This window comes from Parasteatoda tepidariorum, chromosome 3 (assembly GCF_982258835.1).
Source record: "Parasteatoda tepidariorum strain Cologne lab strain chromosome 3, Ptep-v5.0, whole genome shotgun sequence".
NCBI lineage: Eukaryota > Metazoa > Arthropoda > Arachnida > Araneae > Theridiidae > Parasteatoda > Parasteatoda tepidariorum.
The window spans coordinates 48,214,650-48,227,860 of record NC_141757.1 but is presented as its reverse complement, the minus strand read 5'-3'; positions in this window follow the sequence as shown (position 1 = coordinate 48,227,860).

Here is a 13,211-nt window from a genome sequence, read left to right as displayed (position 1 = left end):
GAAAGAGTGGACAGAAGTTCCACTCGCACCGGACAGTAGTAGGGAATTTTTTTTGTTGGTTTCACCTGTGTTTTAGGGAATTTCTCCATATAACGCCTTTTATTTATTGAAAGATAGTTTTATTTTCTTCGTACATAAATCTATATTATTTAAATATATCTCAGATATTTTTAAAATAATTACTCGATTTATTAGAAGTACAAAAGGAAAGAAGATTTTAATAACTTTCGATAATGAATGCCAACTATTGATATTTACAATGATTATTTTATATCCGTCGTTGAATAGCCGACCCGATTTTGGGTTTACGACTACTAATGTTCAGCCTTGTAATTTTGAACCAATCCAGAAGACAAGGAAACTCCTGGATCAGTAACCCTAGAGGTATTGATTTGTTATGGGAACATGGATTACAATGATTATTAATATTATTCATTAAGTAAGAAAATAAAATATAAATAAAAAGAAATAGGTTTGCCGTTTGAAAAATGAAAAAAAGTTTAATTTTTTGGCCACTATCCCCTTAAACTTATCAACGTTATTTTGAATTTCTTTCAATAATTATTATTTTTAACGATAGTGTACTTCAACTGTAATGCTACAATTGACTGCACTATTATGTAACCCTTGCAGCAAAAAGTAAATAAATAAATAAAATTTTATTCATGGATTAACCTTGTCAAAAATAATATCAAGCACAGTATACGTGATTTCCCAAAACATAGTTAAAATATAATAAGTTCTGACAACAATTGTATTTAATAGAATATTTGTTGAAAACAAATTAAGTAATTGATAAATAATTAAATAAACTTAATATTGGTTTTTCCTGAACGCAGAAAACTATTTCCCACTTGGACTTGAATATTAAAAGGAAAAATATAAAGCTGTATATTATCAATTAGGCAAGAAATGAATACTTCATAAGATTATACAGGGTCAGAGTTCATAGTGACTATTGTTAATAAATATTTTTTTTAATTCTTGCAAGAAAGGAAATAAAAAGGTATACACGTATTAAGCGTTGCAAATACACGGTGTTCCATAAATACCGCTCTTAATATGTATTTTTTAGAATCGTTATCAAAGATGAAAACAAGGAAAAAGTACACACCTAGAGAGGAGGGTCGCAAATTAGTATTCAACAGAGGAAAATACAAAAACATTGACAAAGTCTGACAGATGACAGTACAGGAAAGTGTACGTACTAATCAATATGAAACGGGATTCAACCTCCAGTTAAACATGTTTTGATGTTACTTAGACCAGCTTCCTCTATTATTATTTTTCAGATTTAGATAGTTTACATTTTTCTCCCATTTAACAATTAATTTATGATCCCCCGTTAGTATATATTTCTTCGATGAAGCAAAAACAGAATTGAGATTCGAGGAATTACTCCTGAAGAAGAAATAACTAAAAACATCAAATCATGTCTAATTACCTGAAATAAAGAAGAACACTTTAGAAGCAATTCCTGTTTCACCAGATAATCAAACTGGTTTTGACCCTTTTCATCTTCTAGTTATTCAGCAGATTTCGATAGAGATTTTGTTTCTTTCCTGTTTAAAAAATTTTTAGGTTCTTGAATGCGCATGCTTGCTGTTTTTTTTCTTAAATTTATTTTTAACTACGATTCCGAAAATATATATTAAGGGTAGTAATTACGATACGCTCTCCATACTCATAATTCATACGAAATTTTTAATGATAAAAAAATAATAATTTACTTGCCAATAATTTGAGGCTGTTAAATTTTACCTTAATATTTTAAACAGCATGTTCATTATTTTTGTGCCAATTTAATGATTCAAAGGGAAGATCTTAAAAATCCTAACTAATAAGTGTTGGTGACATTTTACATCAGGCACAAAAGCTTTCTTAATCTGATTTAACATACCTTTTTTTCCGACGGATTTGGATTTCGGAACCTGGGCATTGGCGGAATCTTGAAAACATGGTCCCAATTAGACAGGAGAATGGTTAAAAAATGCCCAACTTTCGGTTAATTATACTTTTTGCGCATTACACTATATCTCGGGTAGTTTTTCAGCGAATCAAAAAAATTTTTGCACACGTTAATAAAATTCGTTTATCCAGAGGTAATTTGATGCCAAAAAAATTATATTTTCAGTAATCATTTTAAAAAACTATTTAGTATTTTTTGTCATTCGAAAAAATTTTTGAACCATAAGGCGTAAAATTTTTTTCCCCATTTCATACCTCTAAATCACAAAATACAAACTTTGAACAAGTCGGTCGATTTGTGCTTGTGAAGAAAAAAAAAAAAAAAAAAAAACTACAGCATTTTTTGATACTATACATAGTTTAATAACTTCAATAACTACTCATTTTTCTAAAAAAAGATGCTTTCGAAAATTATTCGTTGACTGTTTACTGCCAAATGCACTTGGAATCTTACTGCTTATTATCTGCCTAACTAAAAGATTTAACAAAATATATCAAATCATCATCAAATATATAAACCATATATCAAAATATATCAATCATATATCAAAAAGCTAAATTCAACTCTTTTTCAACTAAATAAATAAACAAATAAATCAATAAATAAATAAAACACTTAAAACTTGCTTTTATTTAACTCTTGAACTTTTTCACTTCGAACTTTTTTTTTATTCAACTTTTTCGAGTTTTTTAATTTATGACCTTTTCTTAAATGACGAAACTAAAAAAAAAAAAAAAGACTATATATTTTCTTACATACTTCTTCGCCTTACTGTTCTGTACAGTGCTAAATAAACTAATTTGATAGAAATGGCGAACGAAAATAAAATATTCATATTCGTGAAATTGAGTTTTAAGGTAGCATTAATTTTTTCCGTTCAAAAATTAATAAATAAAATAAAGATAAAAGAATGGAAATCTTAATTATTAGAATATAACGATAGTTTCAATCTTAATTAATTGATTGGTTAGATTTTTCGTTTAGTAGTTAAAAAACATATTTCGCACTTCAAAAAGATTTTGAATAGCTAAAATGGAATTTTCTAATTAAACTTCGCAATGTTATGGTTTCTTCTCAGTAATTAGCTTGTACTTTTCTATTTCTTCTAAAAAAATGTCGAATACGTAGTATAATAACTTCTACGCAACTAATATTTCTAACTCCTGTAATTTTAGAGATCAGCTTCAACTTCAATAAAATTTATTATTCAATCTGTTTGAAAACGATATTTCTTATTCTCATATCTTCGAAAAAAAAATGTTAACCAAATTAATTTTTTATGAAAAATACATACAGCCCCCGAATATAATAAATAGTATTTTTCCCTCGAGCATCTTATTTAAAAATCAAATTCCCTACGTAAGGGAGAAGGAGGGGGGGGGTAGTACCACCACTTTAAAATACGCCTGAAATGAAAATAGTGGTCACTTATTATTGGCACATACTACAGAACCTAAACCAATCGTACGCTCTCCGCTGATTTTCTCCGCCAATAGGAATCGTTAATACTAAAAGAGGCAAAGGAGGGAATTCTAGTAACATCGATTTGCGAGTATACCTTTTTACCTGGACATGTGGAATTTTTCCCACAAATCGTAACACGCAAAGTAAGGAGGTGGTCACTTTTCGACGCAACGTCGTCGGATTGGGTAATTTTGTAGTTTAGAAAATGGTCCTTGGAACACAACTTAGTAACTCTTGGTGATCTAATAGGTTTTCGTGTTACATTGAACGTGACTGGGCGAACGTGATGCCACGCTTTTTAAGTTAACTTTCGTAAAGTGCAACTTTAGGTGAAATGAAAATGTTTCGTGTAAAATTTGTATAAATAAGCTAGGAGGCAATAAAAAAATATATGACATGGCTTAGACATAATTACGATAGGTAGCGTAAAGCAAAGCAATATTACAACAAAATAGTAATGTTATTAAACTAGTAGTAGCTTTGAATTTTTTTTCTCTCCATAAATATATATGTGCGATTTTTTAATTGCATATGCTTTTTACAATTTAAGTTCTATAAATTGGTAAAAATAACTGAGAAAGATCGTTACAATGTTTTACCATAATACGGTGCAAATTTTAAAAAAGATGTTAAATTGAACCATGTTTCCATTTCAAATTGAACCAATGTATAAGTAGTATAGTCAAGTTTAAGAGTGATGATAGTACAGTTCAACTTAGCACCATATTAAGGTTTACAGGAAATATGAATAATATTATTGTTAAACGCGTTTCGAATTTTTTAACAGCGTAAAATAAAAATTATATAATATATACCTATATACTGGATGGAGTTTAACTTTAATTAATGACCCTATTGGTTGCGTCACTCTATTAAAGAATCTTTTTAAAAGTGTTCCGAACCGCCCTTAGTATGTATTTTTGGAAACCTTAACAAAATTAAAAATTAAACATTATACACAAGGGGGCCTAAAAATAATATTTAGCCGATGAAAAAACAAAAACAGTAGCTAAATCTGACCCAAGTACCATAGAGGACGGCTGTAGTAATAAGCATCAATGTAGGTTTAATTGGTGGTTGGATCTTGAAAATGTTTCGAATAGTCGTTTTTCATCTCCTCCCCACGATCATATCCGTCTTCTTTATTAGCATACCCTCCTCTCTGTAGAATAATTTGTAAAATTTCTAAAGTGTTTCACCTGGGATAAATATTAATTAGCGACCATCAGTGTGTACTTTATTACTTTCATTGTGCAAGCTATATTGCAATTTGATAGATTCTAAAAATTCATATAAAGGGTGATCTTTAAAGAACACCTTATATGAAATGTGCCCAAATCTCTATACTACAAAAAAATCTGAATTCCTAATGAACCAGTCTTTCTTAAACTTAATGATTTTGTTCAACTTAAAGGGAAACACTTCTCAATTTTAACCCCTTCAGCCCAGCAACAGAAAGTAGTCTGTGCGAAAAACATCAATATAAAATAAGTGTTTGTACATAATGTTCATGCTAAGTGGTCTGTGATGTGCCGAGTAAAAAAAACGTGCCGAAAATTTGACGTAATCCTTGCCCTCTATAAACATTTCATTACCACATTAAATTTATTGTTTTATCCCATTTAATGAAATTAATATAAGATTTTTTTTTCACTTGTAAGTTCAGTTTAAGAAAGGAAATTCCCACCACTTTTCAACTAAGTAGAGCTTAAAATTTTTATTAATATGAAGTTCTAAATAACTTTTCTATCGTTTTCTAATCGCTACAAGCATCATTTATGACAATGATAGTATGACAGGAAATTAATCGTAAAACAAACTACCAATATATCAACCACTTTCCGATTAGCTTCCTTCAAGTAAAATTATCGTAAATTGAAATTTCCGCAAGCGTGCCCAAATTACAACTAGATAGTTGTATCTGATGAAAATGCAAATTATAATTGTCTTAAAACGTTGTGAGCAGAATTTATCGATACATTTTATCAGGATTCAAACCTTCAACCGATTTCTACATGGTATTGGTTGAAGGTTTGAATCGGACTAATAAGTTATAAGTCACAAAAGTTTTATATATAAAAAGTACTATTCCTAAAATCAGCAAAATGAAATGTATCCGACAGGATAACATTAAGCTTAAATTGAAAAAAAGAAAAACTAAGGTGTTTAGAATTTTAAAGTTATTAAAATATTTTATTTAAAAAAGTCATTGTGTATGAGACAATGGTGTTTTATATATTCCGATGTGGGAAAAAATATATGAATATAATATAATATATCTTGAATAAGTTTATTTAGCATGAAATCAGTTCACAAAAAATAATTAATCTGGCCTGAAATTTATTTCACACAGTTTTATAAAAAAGATGGGCCGGCCAGGTGGTTAGCGTGCCTGACTGCGAAGCCAATGGCTTCGGATTCGAATCCCGTTCTGGGCATGGATGTTTCTCTCTCTCTGCGTTGTCTTCTGATGTGTGAATGTGGCCCACCCTATGAATGGGTATTTGTGGCAGTGTGGCGTGGGTAATGTTGCTCGCCTCCGTGACTTTGGTTCACAGGTGCCCACTGGGTAACGATAAATGAGCAACACTTCCGGCATCTTCTAAGGCGAAGAATGAAAGTTCAGTTCCTGCCGTTAATAAAAAAATATATATAAAATAAAAAAGATGGGTCGGAAACATGAGTTTTAAAAATAAAGAAGCCTTACTATTCTTTTCATGATTTGCAGTAAAATAAACGTTTTAAATTATTTTATAGTGTTTTTAGGGGGGCGGGACCACCAAAGTGACATATTTACGTAGGGTGAGAGTAGAGAGGGGATCCATAGAGGAAAATAGATGTTTACAAAATCACGTTATTGGAGGACTGTGTCGAAAAGAAGAAATTAATTTACTATTCGAAGCCGGGGACAGAGTTGCAACTCATATGCAAAAAAATTTCCTGACTTTCCAGATAAATTTTTAAAAAATTTTAGTCTAGTATCGCAGTACATACTAGCAACGCCACTGATAAAACATATAATATAGTGAATCACATATAATTTATATTTATCGTTGATACATTACATTATATAATCTTTTAAATAAAAAATAAAACCCCACACACTGTTAGAAATTTCCTTCTAAAATTACGGTAAAATAAACGGCAGCAGTCTGTCCATCCAATTAACCGTTAAGTTTACGCTTGAGAAAAATTTCTTTACTTAACGGTTGTGTTACCATATACACCTAGTACAGTTAATTAACCAGGCCTATAGAATTTAATTGCTTTATAACCATATAGTTTAAAATGGTTAAATAACAGTAAATATAAAAATCTACGGTTTAGAAACTATTTACAATTACTTTAGCTAAAAAGATAACTAGCATTTATTACGATAAAATAGAATAATTGTCTTTAACTGTAAATGCACGGAATCTTTGATTTATAATCTAATTGGAACTAAAACAGGTAAATTTTTTTAAAACTTCATTAAGCCAGTGATTCTCAACCTGTGGGGCGCGCCCCCCTAGGGGGGCGCGAGCACACCAGAGGGGTGGCGCGAGAATATTCACCAGAGATTATTATTAATAAAAAAATTTGATTAACTGGATGAAAGGAAAGCGCACATATACATAGAAAACAAAATACATTTTGACATATTTAATAACTTATTGAAGTGAAACAACTTATTAAATCAAAATTTAAGGTGGGGAGCCAAGGGTGGCTTGGCCTTAAGGATTTTTTTATAATTTTCTGATTAAGTCTGCGTATCTGAATTTTTTCTGTAACATCTTACACCTATCCATATATGGCAACGTTACTTTTAGAAAGTAACGAGTAAAAGTACAAGTATTTTTAAAAAAAGTAACGAGTAAAAAGTAAAAAGTTCTTATTTTAAAAAGTAACGAGTAAAAAGTACAAGTAAAAGTACAAGTACTAAACAAAAAAAGTAACGATTTAAAAGTACATTTTTAGGAAATCGAAAATTCAAAGTAACCTAAAATTTTATTGAATAATATTCTTATGTTCTTTAATGTTTTTGCAAAATTGTTGTTATTTATTTATTTATTTTTAATTTTGAAAGTTATGGATATTAATTTATTTTTAAATTCGGAGGAATATTATAATATAGTTTTATAATATAATCGTATAATATAATTTTAAAATCAAATATAATTTTAATATCAAATTTTTTATGGATTTGCACGAACAAGAAATTTTATCTATTGACTTTAATTTTTAGTTTATTATTTTTGTTTAATTAAATTACCATTGATTTAAAATTGTTTTACTCTTTAGAAACGCGTTTTAAAAATACAAACATAAACAAAGCAAACACGGGGTTTCATATAGCCTTGTGATCTTTGAGCTAGTAAAAAATAATTGAATGTGTGTATAAGTTGAAACAGAAGGTATTTAAAAACGAAGTTAGCTGTGAATGCATATATATTGCATTCATAGTTTTTTTTTATTTTATTTATTTATTATTTTTTTTTTAAGAAAGCTTACCGAGTTTTAGAAAAAAGTAACGATTTCATTCGATATTTCCGTTACAAATACTTTTACTTTTTCCCTAAAAAAGTAACGAAAGTACAAGTAAAAGTACTAAATTTAAAAAGTAACGAAGTACAAGTAAAAGTACGTACTTTTTACTTGTACCGGCGGTACAAGTAACGAAAGTAAAAGTACTGCCATGTATGCACCTATCTCTAATATATATCACGTTTACTTTTAATTGTAAAATAAAATTTCATTTATTTTATAGAACAATTTTAAAATTTTAGCTTCTTCACCTAAGGTTTCGCACAGGTTCCAAAGGAGAGCCATGTTTTGAAATCACTTCTTCACTTACTCAAATTATCTTTAGAAAAAACACTTGGACTGGCAAACTTCTTTTAAATAGGCACTTTAAGTGTCTTGCTGGTAGGAACAAGTTTCCCGACTTTAAAAAAGATATTTGTTTTCAGAGTGTATAATTTGTTTATTGATTTTACTTTGATAGTTCTTGTGTGAAGTCACTAGTGATTCTTTTGAGTTAACTCATTAGAATTAATCAAGAATTATTGTGTTAATTTTTTCAGAAGGATTAGCCAACAAGTAAGAGTTAAATAACCATACTAGAGTTAACTAACTAAACCCATAACTAATCTAAAAATACTCAAATTTGCAAGAAAATACCAGAATCGACCACAAAAACACTCATAACTTCCAAAAAATAAAAAAATACCTGAAAAATGACTTTAAAATGCAAACAAAACAAAAAACTTGAAACAAAATATCGCAAAGTCTACTAAAGTGCAGAGAACGTCAAAATATTATAAAAAATAAAAAAATAACAAAGTTCCACATTTGATTAAAATGAAATAAATCAATTGGCATTTAATTCAAGCATTCCTTTTTGAGAAATAATATGCTACGTAATGATTTATAATTAACTCTTTTATAGATTTCACGTTTGATTCCGTAGGTGGCCCGAGTGTCGCGCCACTTGGGAACATACATAAGGTCTCTCTTACCATTTGCACGACATAAAACTATTAATCTGATAGATTAATTCGAATTAAAGTAATGTGGTTAAAGAAAATGAAATAAACTTTCAGAAAACATATTATAACACAAAGTTCTGAGAATTTAAACACATTATCTTCTCACCTGGAAATTAGAACGACAACTGCTAATAATTAAATCACTTCATACAGTGGAGGCCATTCAAGGAAATATCTTCCAATTCAGCCTCGTGCACCTCAGATACAAGATTTACAATGCAGAAGGGTAAATATAAATTTCATTTTACTTTGGGGGGGGGGGGACTACGTTAGGAACACTGGCCACCTTTGGCTTACCCACCTTACTTAATCAAACATACTAAATTTTTAAAAAAAATTAATAATTTTTAGTGACTTCCTAGGGTCTGTCCTGCAGAGCAAAGTTTTTTGATGTGAGGCTTAATATTAGAAATAGCCACTCTCAGTCCTGTTTCTATATTTAGCCGTGATCTATATTTTGTCTTCAAAGAAGCCACAGCAGAAAATCCAGTTTCACAAAGGTAAGATTTTGAAAACGGTAATAGAATGCGAAATGCCCTTTGTTTCAGCACAGAAAAATCCTCCTCCTGCCAAAATTCAAATAGTGATTTATTACTAAATTGCATTTCAGTTTCGCCACTTGTCGTGAAGTCTATGAATTTTTCTTCCTCATCAATTGAGAGTCCTTCGGGAGTCTTATGAAATGGATTCCTAAACCACTCGTAACTTGCTAGCAGTTTGTCATGAGCAGGAAAATACTTTTTAAAATTCTTTGCCAGCATGGCTAAATGATTTTCAATGGTTACAAACGTAACTTTCATATATTCTTCTTCAGCCTTGTAAGTTTTAGTACAATTATCCACATTTGCAAACATTGTTAGGTTTTTTTGCTTTAAATTTCTGCCCCACAAATCTAATTTTCTACAAAAAGCATTAACTTCATCACTCGTATCCAACATATGTGTATTTGCTCCTTGGAGTTTAAGATTCAAGTTATTTAATTTCTCGAATATGACGACCAGGTATCTCAATTTCATCACAAATAAACAATTGTGTAAATTCCCGGTTTCCGGTCTGTTATCTTCTAAGAAAATGACGATTTCTTCTCTTAATTCATGAGCACGTTGCAAAAATTTCTCACGTGATAGACATCTTGCCTCACATTTAAATAGTAACTCTGAATGTACTGAACCCATGTCATTACAAAGAGCAGAAAAGTTTCTCGATCTCAGGGTTCTCATTTTTATATAATTTGAAATGGTTACAACCGCAGTTAATACAATATTTAAACCAGGACGTATTTCTTTCGAACCCAAAGCTTCTCTGTGGATCATGCAATGCGTCCAGACGCATTGAGGCGATTTTTGTTTTACTAGTGCGATTTTTGTTTCGAACCTTCCGGATATTGAACAAGCATATTCCGATGCATATTCCAGTGCATATTTCGATGCAATTTTTGCATTCTGTGTTTGCATCATTCATAACATCATTTAAAATAGCAAATAATGCTAGCGCTGTTGTTTTGAGTTCTATTGATTTGCAGAAATGTAGTTCTACTACTGACATATTATCACAAAATCAAACATAGGCAATGAAATGAGCATCTTCATTAATATCTCTTGCTTCAAAGTTTATTGAAAACATTTTGTCACGCATCATCGAGGAAAGCTGACACTACATTTTCAGCTGTATCACCAATTCGACGAGCAACAGTATCATTTGAAAGAGGTATGGACTGTAATTGTTTTGAAAAATTAACTCCAAACATAGTTTCTACAATCTCAATTGCTGCTGATTTTTACTTTACTTTTGTTTTGGTAGTCAGTTAAAAATAATTTAAAAACAGAATTAAATATACTCAATATACATTATTGTTGCATACATTTTCTGCAAGTGGGGGCGCGATGAAAATTATGATTGAAAACTGGGCCGCGAATACTGAAAGGTTGAGAAACGCTGCATTAAGCTAATTTTAAATTTATCAGAATGAAACATTGAATTATGATCAAATGATGCAAACAACTTATTAAAGCTGTTTGGTAAATGTTAACTTTATGATATTAGTGGCCGGGATTTCAGAAAGCAGATTAGGTGCTAAAATAATTTCTACTTTTGAAAGAAATATGAAAATATTTCGTGACCATAAAATTACACTGGCGGAGTAAATTAATGAATTTAACGGTAACCTTAAAGGATTGTCTACCTGTGTAGGAACTATACAACATGGTCCTTATTGTTCGTTTGGCCAGCAAGAATGAAATTTTCATCAGGTTAAATACCGAACTTTAAAATATACCATTTAATGTAAACGAAAACAGAATATAAATAATAATTAGGACAATTAATACAGTCGTCCCCACTTAATCGCCCCTCGGATAATCGAATAACCAGCTTATACGAATAAAATTTAATGGAACCAAATCATTTTATATTAAACTAATGTTAAACTTCCCCGTTTAAACGGTTATTTTTTGCCCCCGCTTAATTGCGTAAAGAAGTAGTACTGAAATGCAAAAAAAATTATTTTTGAGAAATGTTTCACCAGCTGAAATGAAATTTCCCTTTTTAAACGAAGGGGGGTTTCCCCCCTCTTTGACTTACTTCACTTACTCATAATTTAATATGTAAAAAAGGGACAGAGTGATTTGTTTTTAGGTCAAGACTTGCGGTCCCCTCTTGATGCTCTATTAACTTTGATAAGAAAAAGTTTTAAAAATCTAATACACCAGTGTAAAGAGTGTCTTTCTCTTTAGATAGCTTAATCCAGTGAATAATTTTGAGTTGGTTGCAAGTTGAGCTCGAAAAGGAATGATTTAAATTAATCGAAAAAAACAAAACAAAACAATGAATCTTAGAAATAATAAATTTCAAAAAAATCTCCAAATAAAATAGTGCATTAATTAGGAATTTCTCACGTTTCGAAGATTTAAAAAAAAATACTAAAAATCTTAGTACAAACTAAAAGGGAATATCCAATTGTGATAAATTAAACGGGTATAAAAAACAGTCTTCAATGATATAATTTTCCGAATGGGATCACATAATATTTTAGTTCCTACATGTTACTTTTCACTAACATTGATTTATTTTTATGTAACTTTAGCATAAATTTGGCTGGAACCGATGGTATTCCTTTAACTACCACAATTTTTAAAAATTAAATTATTCTCGAAATCTTAACTACGTAACAATACAGTGAAAAAATACCGTCTGCCGAAAAAAAAAAGGCAAGCAAACGCTAACAAGTACCATAAAATGATCGAAAAACGACGATGACAGAATAGTATGATTACAAAAGTTCGAAATTCAAGAGCGAATTAAAAATTTTTTAATTCAATTAATTCCAAAGAAACGTGAAAGTGGCCGAAAATACGATTGATAGCTGCTGAAAAAGACTTAGATTCTCGATGGAATAACCGTGCTTCAAAAATTAATACTCAAATTCAAAATTCGCGATTCCAGTTACTATCGTATTAAAAATACGAGAATTCGAAAAACCGTGTGGAAATGGCTCAAAGAAAGAAAAGACCAGGAAATTACGTATTCGGAAAACGACGTGAATTTACAATGGAATCATCGCGAAACGGGACCGTCAAAAAGTAAGACCTTACTTATATTCGAAAATCACGTTTTGTAATAAAATCGAAATATTGCATTAAAATATATTGGAATTTGAATAACCACGGGGAAATGGCCGAACAAAAAATCTATAAAGATCGGACTATTCAGTAGAATGGGTAATAATTTCCGCAATAACACGTGAAATTATATAGCAACTACAAGAGAATTTGTAGTATTTAAGAGTCTGTGCGAACATTGCATGTTTTTGCGTTTACCAAATCGAATTTCCGATTTTGGCTCAAAAATGCTTATTTGCCAAACTTTTCCATGCAGCAACTCTGTGTGAGTGTAGCAACTCTGATGGGATGATTGATTTAAGTGCATTTTGCATAAATTATGTTGTATTAGAAATCGAAAATAAATGTCGCAAAACGGATATGGTCGCAGGTGCCTTTAAGAGATAAGCAGCACTTGAAAAAAGATACTATCAGCCACGATAAAAGCAACTTGAATTTTAATGAGAAACACAAGAATGTATGTTATGTAAATACAATGAGTAATGACTCTAAACAATTATTTTTCATTAAAATACATTCTTTTAACTGGCCATCAATTAATTTTTTAATTCAATTTTATTTGTTTTTTGGTTAGTAAAACTAAATCATAAAGTAAACTGGCAACAAGGAATTTTTCAATAGACAGTGCACCAC